This window comes from Leptonychotes weddellii, chromosome 7, assembly GCF_054177405.1.
Source record: "Leptonychotes weddellii isolate Sample4059 chromosome 7, ASM5417740v2, whole genome shotgun sequence".
NCBI classification, from domain to species: Eukaryota; Metazoa; Chordata; class Mammalia; order Carnivora; family Phocidae; genus Leptonychotes; species Leptonychotes weddellii.
Genome location: NC_138375.1, coordinates 77,346,245 through 77,355,866, shown reverse-complemented (window position 1 = coordinate 77,355,866; position 9,622 = coordinate 77,346,245). Strand labels below are relative to the sequence as shown.

General features: G+C 34.9%; 1 non-coding gene across 1 annotated transcript; it reads right to left on the bottom strand.

The window, feature by feature from the left end:
- Positions 1 to 5,305: 5,305 nt before the first annotated feature.
- LOC115943758 (U1 spliceosomal RNA) lies at positions 5,306 to 5,469 on the bottom strand. Its single transcript, XR_004078357.1, has one exon. It is a non-coding gene; the product is annotated as a U1 spliceosomal RNA (small nuclear RNA).
- Between the last annotated feature and the right edge of the window lie 4,153 nt (positions 5,470 to 9,622).

Below are 9,622 nucleotides of genomic sequence, written 5' to 3'. Positions count from 1 at the left end.
GAGAATGAGAGACAGAGAGCATGAGAGGGAGGAGGGTCAGAGGGAGAAGCAGACTCCCTGCCGAGCAGGGAGCCCGATGCGGGACTCGATCCCGGGACTCCAGGATCATGACCTGAGCCGAAGGCAGTCGCTTAACCAACTGAGCCACCCAGGCACCCCCACTTTTCTTAATCCATGAAGTTTCTACTGAGTAGCTAGGTAGAGGTACAAGTGCAGAGGCATGGTTTTATTTGCTTAAAGTCTTACTTCTATACAATCCTCTTTTTATAGCTTCTTCTTTAATTGGGGTCTAGAAATATAAACACAGTTTATTTATATCCTATAGCGATTGTTATGATTCTTGACTTTGAACTCCCTAAGTCTTTGGGGGCTTATTTCTAGATGCACTTAAATATATTCTCTCTAGTTATTGAATATTACACACATAGTTATCTGATAATTTTATGGCATTGATTGGTAGCATTGTTCTTTACCAGGATATGTGTCTCGGGCTCTCTCCTAATGTCTACTGTATTGCGTGCAACTGAAAAGATGGATGGGTATGGGATTAATCAATAAGGTTCAAAAGAAATCACTATTGCTTCATCTTAGATCACAAATAAGTACCTCAGCTTTATCTTAGATAACATATACATCAATAATTTTGAAGGACTTTTTCTGATGCAAAATGCAAATGACCTAATTCTAATACCCCCTCCCAAATTACACAGTATGAATTAAGGAACTTATTGTCTCATAAAAATGAAGAATCTGGGTTCGGTTTTCCAGAATAACAGTTGTTAGACATAACTAAATTAGCTTAAATAATGTCATCAAGATCAGGTGTTTCTCTTTCTTTCTCCTTCCCTCATTGACTCTGTTTTCCTTTGTGTTGATTTCATCTCCATCTTGGGGCTTCCAATAGCTTCATGATTAAGATTATATTAACCAAAACAGTTCAGTGCAATGAGAAATAGTTGTTTTCCAGGCACTCAAAAGCTGTCCCAGGATTAGCCCTGACTGAACCACCAAAAGCAAAATGCTCATCCTGGAATCCATCACTAGCACCAGGCTTACAGAATACTTAAAGGTCCAGTCTTGAACTCTACACCTACCCTAAACAGCCCCATCCCAAACCAAATGAACGGAGAGCGGGGAAGAGAGGTTCCCTGAAAGTATCTTTATCAAAGGAAGGAAACACTGAAAAAATATTGGCAAAAGCAATAGACATACCTTTCAAGAGTATACAATACAGTTTCTAACAGCAGAACATATACTCAGTATATGTTCTGTATGGACTTCTTATTCACTACTGGTTGTTACTAACTTAATGAAAACAAAGTTTTCTGTGAGTGAAAGATTCTTTTATGATTATGATCAATTCCTTTAATAGAGGTTATAAACAAAAATAGTGTTAATATTTTGGTTGTTAATGCTTTGGTATTTATAACTGCAAAGGGAAACTTTTTTTTTTTTGACTTTTTGTCTTGAAATAATTTAGATTTATAGAAGAGCTGCAAAGAAGCCCTGAGAATTCACTATACCCTTTGCAAATCATCCCCAAATCTTAACAACTTACATAACCATGGTATATTTAGCAAAACTAAGAAATTAACATTGATACAATGAAATTAACCAATCTATAGAGTTTATGTGTGTGTGTGTGTTTTACCAGTTTCTTTCACTGGTTTTATATTCCCGGCATTTAATGCAGAATATCATGTTGCATTTAGTCTTCACATCTCTATAGTCCTGTCTAGTTTGTGACAGTCCCTCAGTCTTTTCTTGTCTTCCATGACCTTGACACTTTTGAAGAGTACTGGTCAGTATTTTATAGCCATTTGGGTTTGTCTGATGTTTTCTCATGATTAGATTGAGGTTATGCATTATTGGAAAGTATACCACAAATGTGATGTGTCCTTTTCACTGCAGCATATCAAAGCACCCAATATCAGCATGATTTATTACTGGTGATGTTAACCACGATCACTTGGTTAAAGTGCTGTCCCCCAGGTTTCTCCAGCATAAATTATGATTTTTACCTTTGCATATTCTATTTGTTATAAGTGAGTCGCTAAATCTAGCTCATACTCCAGAGGAGGAGAATTAAGCTCCACCTCCTGAGGGAGGAGTAACAAAGAATTTGGAAATATGTATTAAAACCATTACAGTAACATAAATATTTTGGGAAGATACCTAGAGGCCGTGCAACTTTCCTGGTCCTCCTTAATGTTTTGCCGACTGAAAATTTTAGTACTCATCAGTGGATATTGCCTATAGCAGTTATTACTGTGGTGATCTAGTGGTGATTTTATGATTTTCCTCATTCCTTCTATATTATTTCCAGTACTACTGTAAGAAAAATGTACTTCTGCATATATTTATTCAAATATTTATTATATCAGTCTTATAAAAGTAGATTTGAAGGAATTATATTCCTTGATTTAAGACTTAATATAAAGCTACAGTGATCAAGACAGCATGACATTGGATGAAAGGAACAGAAAAAAAAAAAGTTCAGCCTAAACCTCATACCTCGCATACAAAAATTCACTCAAAGTGGATCATAGCTCTACATGTAAAACATAAAACTATAAAACTTTTAGAGGAAAATGTAAGAGGAAATCTATGTGGCCAGGTGGTAGACAGAGGAGTCTTAAATATGGCACTGAAAGCATGATCCATTAAAGAGCAAGAAAAGATAAATTGCCCTTTATCAAAATTTAAAAACTTGCTCTATTAAAGAGACTTTAAGAAAATGAAAACAAACTTTAGACTGGGTAAAAATATTTGCAAATTATATATCCCACAAATGAAATGTATTTAAAATATATGAAGAACTCTTAAAATTCCACAATCAGAAAACAAACGGTACATTTAAAATTGGTCAAATGATTTGAACAGACAAAAAGATACAGTTGGCCAAAAGGTACATGAGAATATGTGTGACCTTGTTAGCCTTTAGGGAAATGCAAGTTAAAATCATAAGATGCCACTACACACATATATTTGAATGACTAAATAAAAAAAATACTATATTAAGGGCTGGCAAGCATGCAGACAAAGTGATCATAAATTGTTGGTGGGAGTGCAAAATGGTATAGCCAGCCACTCTGAAAACATTTTGGCAGTTTTTTATAAAGTTACACAAAGACTTACCATATGACCCAGCAGTCCCACTCCTGGGTATTTAGCCTTGAGGTTTGAAAACCAATGTTTACACAAGTATCTCTACAAAAATGTTTATAGCAGCTCTATTCATATTTGCAAAACAAAACAAAACAAAACAACCGGTGGAATGAACCCAAATGTCCTTCAGTGTGTGAATGGATAAATAAACCGTACATATCTATACAATGGGATACTAATCAGCAACAAAAAAGAGCAAACTGTTGATATATACAAGGTATTAGGCAGAGTGAGAAAAGCCAGTTTTAGAAGGTTATATACTGTGTGATTCCATTTGTATGACATTTGAAAAGAAAACAAACAAAAAACCACCTATATAGAACAGGTGAGTGATTGATGGATGTAGGGTCAGGGGAAGAAGTGACCATAAAAGGCTAGCACAAGAGAGTTCTGTGGTGTGAAGGAACTGTTCTGTATCTTGATTGTGGTGGTGGTTACACAAATCCATACATATGTTAAAATTTACTGAACTGTATATCAAGAGAAAAAGTCAATACTATTGCATAAAAATTCTAAGTATGAAAATAAAAAAATAAAATCAATACAGACTCAAGGATAATTATCTCATTCTTTGTTAAAACCCAATATTATTATTTATTTTTACTCAAATGGTTTCAGCTGTGACTACTGGGATCTCTTTCAGAGCTCCCTGTGTAAATATGGTTTTTATTGGCATTGTTTTATGAAGATTTCATCAATGAGAGTCTAACCTTAACTGAAAGGTCAGAAGAGGCAATTAATTGTATAATTGTTCATAGGAAAATGATTAAATTCTTCTGATTATTCTGTACTATTAGAGATAGCATCTGGTTGGTCCAGATTAGTTTGTAATAGATTACTTCTTATGATAGACATTCTTTCCAATTTGTGAGTCCCTACTTTGTAAAATTTAATTCATATTTTCCATTTCAAGATATAGATATTGATTTATACAGTTTTCTACTTTAGCCTCACAGGACTGTCTTTTAACTGACTTTTCCTGAACTAGTGCACTGAGTAGATAAATGCTTATTTGAAATTCAAAGAAATATATTACTGACAATTACTTAACATTAATTGACGAATTTATGAAAAGCAGAAAATGTCTTTGTATTTTCTAGCGGGGATTGATACCAATATTTTAAAGCATAATTAGGGACTACATAATTAATTTGGTTAGCATTAATTTTGGTAAGTAAAATCATTATTTCCTTTACATAGTGGAATATTAAATGGTGTACTTACAAAACAATTATGCTACAAAGTAATATTTATAAATAAAACATTTAACATAATTTGACAGGAAATTATTTGATAGAATATTTTAAAAAGAATAATAAAAATTCCATGCTCTTACAGAATGTGCTCTTGGGACAATATCCTCTTGGAAATAGTGTAAACAATTCTAGGTATAATCAAAATGCATTTCAGACTTGTGAATAGATTCCATTGCCCTTTTCAAAAAAAAAAAATGTAAGTTAATCCTTGTTTAATACCTGTCATTTTTTTCCTAAGAAGAAAAAAAGGAAAAACATGCGTATATGTAAAGGAAAGAGTGTGTGTGTGTGTGTGTGTGAGAGAGAGAGAGAGAGAGAGAGAGAGAAACAGAGACATAGAATATACTGGCCCTTTTATAATGGACTTGTATGGTCTTAATGCCATATAGCTTCTGGGCATTTAGAAGGATTGTTATTTGTGGGATAAAACCATGGTATGGTTGCTACAGGCTATGGACAAAACAAACAGAGAAATAATTTAAGTGACGTGGCTAACAACAGAATGACTCTAAGGTGGGCAGAAAATTACAGAGGCAGAGCTCCATTTTCTACACAATTATGAGTGTGTTTTCATGTCTTGATGCTTTGATTATCCACTAGAAACACTAGTAGTAACAGCTGGGACAAGTCAAAATAGTATGAGCATTACGTGAGTCACTACTTACGCTTTCCCTTCTCCGTAGTATTGCCATCTTAATCCAACAGGGGATTGTTTAGTGCTCTGTGGAAATTGTTCATTTCTCCTAATGACTTGGCATGAATCCTTACCTACAGTACCCAGTTATTGCTTTCCTTTCAACCCAATCTTGTCAGCTTTGAAATAAGGCCCAAGAAATGTTTGTCTGTATCTGCCTCAAAGAAATGCTTTTTGTTGTTGTTTTCAGGGGGAAGTGTGATTGCAGTCTCCTGCTACCACAAATCACTTGGTCAAGTTTCTTACGTTTGGGGAAATCACAGAGGTCAACACATTCAGAGTGCAATAGATGAGCCTCGCCCTGGGAAAACCACTTTCCTGATCATGGTAATTCCCCTGCCATGTAAATATTCAGGGAAAATACTTTTAACCTGGCTTAGCTCTTATTAGGCATTTCAAAGTCTTCGAGCCATTTTGTTTGTGGTTGTGATACATGACAAAAGACTGGAAGTAGCAGAGGGACCAAGACGGAAATATTGCTTCCTAGAAATCTTGGGACTGTCCCAGAGCGGAAACCTTCCGGAACAGCTGCAGCCCGGACTGTGCAGGTGATCCCCCTGCTATGGATCTATGCCCCCAGAGTATATTCCAAGTGCCCCCTTTTCTACAGAGGAAATGACTCAATTTATAACTTTTCACCTCTGTATCACAGCTCCACGTGGATTTGCCCATGATGGTGGCTCCCACAGCTTTCTCAAAAGTCACAGTGTTGAGAGCCACACCGTCCAGACCGACAGTGACACTAACTAGACATCAGACACACAGGAATAAAAACTTTGTATAATTGGGTCATAGAAAATACCCATTATATATTTTACAAAGTAGAATGAAGCAACAAAATCAATTTATTTTCTTGCAGACATTCTCAACAAGCACTTAGGGAGGGACTAATGCCTGTGTATTCGAAGTAATACACAGTAGATACCAGCACCACAGGAGGCCCTCTCGACAAATACATAAACGAGTTTTAAGAATTAACTGGGCAGGCACTTTCTGGTCTTTCTGATTCCCAGCGGTTGGAGCACAGTAATTGATTTCCCAGACTCACTGAGTCAAACACGAAGTACAAGGATGAATAAAACATAGTCCTTGACCTCAAGTAGACTGACAAAACATTGTAACAGGAGAAGAATTTTATGATGAATATAAATACAAACATTAGAAGTGTTAGAATACAGTGAAGATAAACTAGTTTTGTTGAGATTTAACACACATTCTTTCACAAAAGACTCAAACCAACCCTGGGAGGGAAGGGACAGTATCCAGTTAGCAAAAGAGAAAATGAAATCCTTCAGTGAATCATTCAGTCTCTCATGGTTAGTAAGTAACAGATTTAGGATTTGAATGTCTGTTGTTTTTTCTTCAGCTCTTAAGCCTGTGTATTTCCATTACATCTACCAGAGAGGAAGATATAGTTGAGTGGGGAGGCGAACACTCCCTCCCTGCAAGATTGCAGGTAAATCAAGAAAGATTATATATTAAAAACGTTTCAAGGGTGAAAGAGGATTTTAAGACATTGACAAAATGAGGAGTGCTTTCCTTGCAAGGTTCAGAGGCATGTCACACATTTTAGGGAAATCCAGAATATTTTTCTTTCTATGTCTTAGAATAGTTAGAGAGTAAATCCATAATTCAATTTTTTATGCAGATAAGAACCAATAATTTATTATATAAAGAATGAGCTACTTCAAGTAGTTCCCCAAGTAGGAAAAGAATTAAAATAAAATAAAATCATAAATAAAATACCAGATTGCAAAAACATTCTTCTGTTTATTTACAACAACATGTGAAAGAGCACTCTGCTTTTAAAGGACTTACTGTCTGTTGTTCATTGTCAGCAGTTAAGAGACAGTTACTTGAAAATACCCCTGATGGTTATATTTATCCTTTGTTAAAGTTTAACACAACTATAATGTGACCATTTTTTCATTGGGCTTGCCCTGGGAAAATGCCTATGTGTGATGTTTGCCTTTTGGGATAATTTCTTGTCTTTCTTTAAAATAACTTTTTTGAAGTGTCTAGTTTCTCACCCTGCATCAATACTTCGTATCCCATTTAATGACAAAATTAACAACTCACTCATCTCACTGATAAAGATAGATTGACAATTATATAAAGTACTAAGAATTTGAATTCTGTTGCTCTACCAAAGCATTAACAAGTGGGAGATTTTTTCCTCTTTGAAATCTAAGAAAATTTAACATAATACCACGTCAACAAGGTAAATAAGGTATGTAACGATTTAATAGATGTCTAAATAGTATTTACTACAATTTAAAATCAGACCCTAATGGATGCATTTTACAATATAAAATAAAAGAGTTCTCCCTTGCTGAATAGAAAACCAGTATTACAATCAATAGTAACACTTCTGTACACTCTATGTGCATATATATGTCCGAGTGTACAGGTGTGTGCATTTTTAAAAACTGAACATCGTATCTGTCACCATATGATGCTGTTACAATACCATCGACTGTATTCCCTATCCTGTACCTTTTATCCCCATGACTCATCCATTACGTAACAGGAAGCCAATATCTTCCACTCTACTTTACCCATTTTTGCCCATCCCTACATCCCCTTCTCTGGCAACCATCATCTTGTTTCTGTATTTATAGATCTATTTCTGCTTTTTGTTTGTTTATTCATTTGCTTTGTTTTTTATATTCCACATATAAGTGAAATCACATGGTTTTTATCTTTCTCTGACTTATTTCACTTAGCATAATATACTCTAGGTCTATCTTGCAAATGGAAAGATCTTATTTTTTTTTATGGCTGAGTAACATTCTAGTGTGTGTATATGTATGTATATCTATATATCTACCATATCTTTCTTTGTCCATACATTTTTTTTTTTTTTTTTTAGAGAGAGAGAGAGCTCAAGCGGGGAGAGAGGGTCAGAAGGATAGGGAGAGAGAGAATCTCAAGCAGGCTCCATACCGAGCATGGAGCCTGACCCAGGGCTTGATCTCATGACCCTGAGATCATGACCTGAGCCAAAATCAAGAGTCAGACATTTAAGTAACTGAGCCACCTAGGTGCCCCTGTCCATTCATCTTTTAATGGACATTTGGATTGTTTCCATATCTTGGCTATTGTAAATGTTGCAATGAACATAGGGATGCATATATCTTTTCAAATTAGTGTTTTTGTTTTCTTTGGGTAAACATCCAGTGGTCCAGTTACTAGATCATATGATATTTCTATTTAAAATTTTTTGTTTTTGAGAAATCTCCATACTGTTTTCCACAATGGTTGCATCAATTTACATTCCCACCAGCAGTGCATGAGGGTTTTCTTTTCTCTGCATCTTCACCTGCACTTGTTACTTGTCTTTTTATTCTAGCCATTCTGACAGGTGTAAGGTGATATCTCATTGTGGTTTTGATTTGTATTTCCCTGATGATGAGTGATATTGAGCATCTTTTCATGTTCCTGTTTGCCATTTGTATGTCTTCTTTGGAAAAATGTCTCTTCATGTCCTCTGCCCATTTTTAATCAGATTATTATTATTATTGTTGTTATTATTATTTGGTGTTGGGTTATATAAGTTCTTTATATATTTTGGATATTAACTTCTTATTGGATATATCATTTGCAAATATCTTCTTCCATTCAGTAGGTTGCCTTTTTGTTTTGTTGATTTGTTTTTCTTCTCCGTGTGAAAGCTTTTTATTTTGTTGTAATCCTAATAGTTTATTTTTGTTTATGTTTCCCTTGCCTGAGGAGATATATCTAGAAAAATGGTTCTAGAGCTCATGCCAAAGAAATTATTTCCCATGTTTTCTTCCAGGAGTTTTATGGTTTTAGGTTTCACAGTTAGGTCTTTAATCCATTTTGAGGTTGTGTGTTTTTTTTTTTTGTATGGTGTAAGAAAATGATTCAGCTTCATTTTTTGCTATCCAGTATTCCCAGCACCATTTATTGAAGAGCTGTCTTTTTCCCAGTGCATATTCTTGCCTCCTTTGTTGTAGATTAATTGACCACATAAGTGTGGGTTTCTGAGCTCTCTCTTCTGTTCTATTGATCTCTGTGTCTATTTTTGTGCCAGTACCATGCTGTTTTGATTACCACAGCTTGGAGTATATCTTGAAATCTGGGATTGTGATACCTCCAGCTTCATTCTTCTTTTTCAAGACTGCTTGGGTTATTTGGTCCCATACAAATTTTAGTATTATTTTTTTCTAGTTCTTTGAAAATTGTCACTGGTATTTTGATAGGCATTGCACTGAATCTGAGGATCACTTTCGGTAGTATGGATATTTTAATAATGTTAATTTTTTCATTTCATGGGCATGGAATAGGCTTTCCATTTGTTTGTATCATCTTCATTGTCTTTCATCAATGTTTTATAGTTTTCAGAGTCATGTGTATGTATTTTTAAGAGAATAGGGAAATAGCTGTTTTCAGAGTCTTAAAAAGGGAATGGATTAACTTTAAAGTCAGGAATAATACTTCTGTATTCTTAATAAAACACTTAGATTTCTTGAGAATGCAA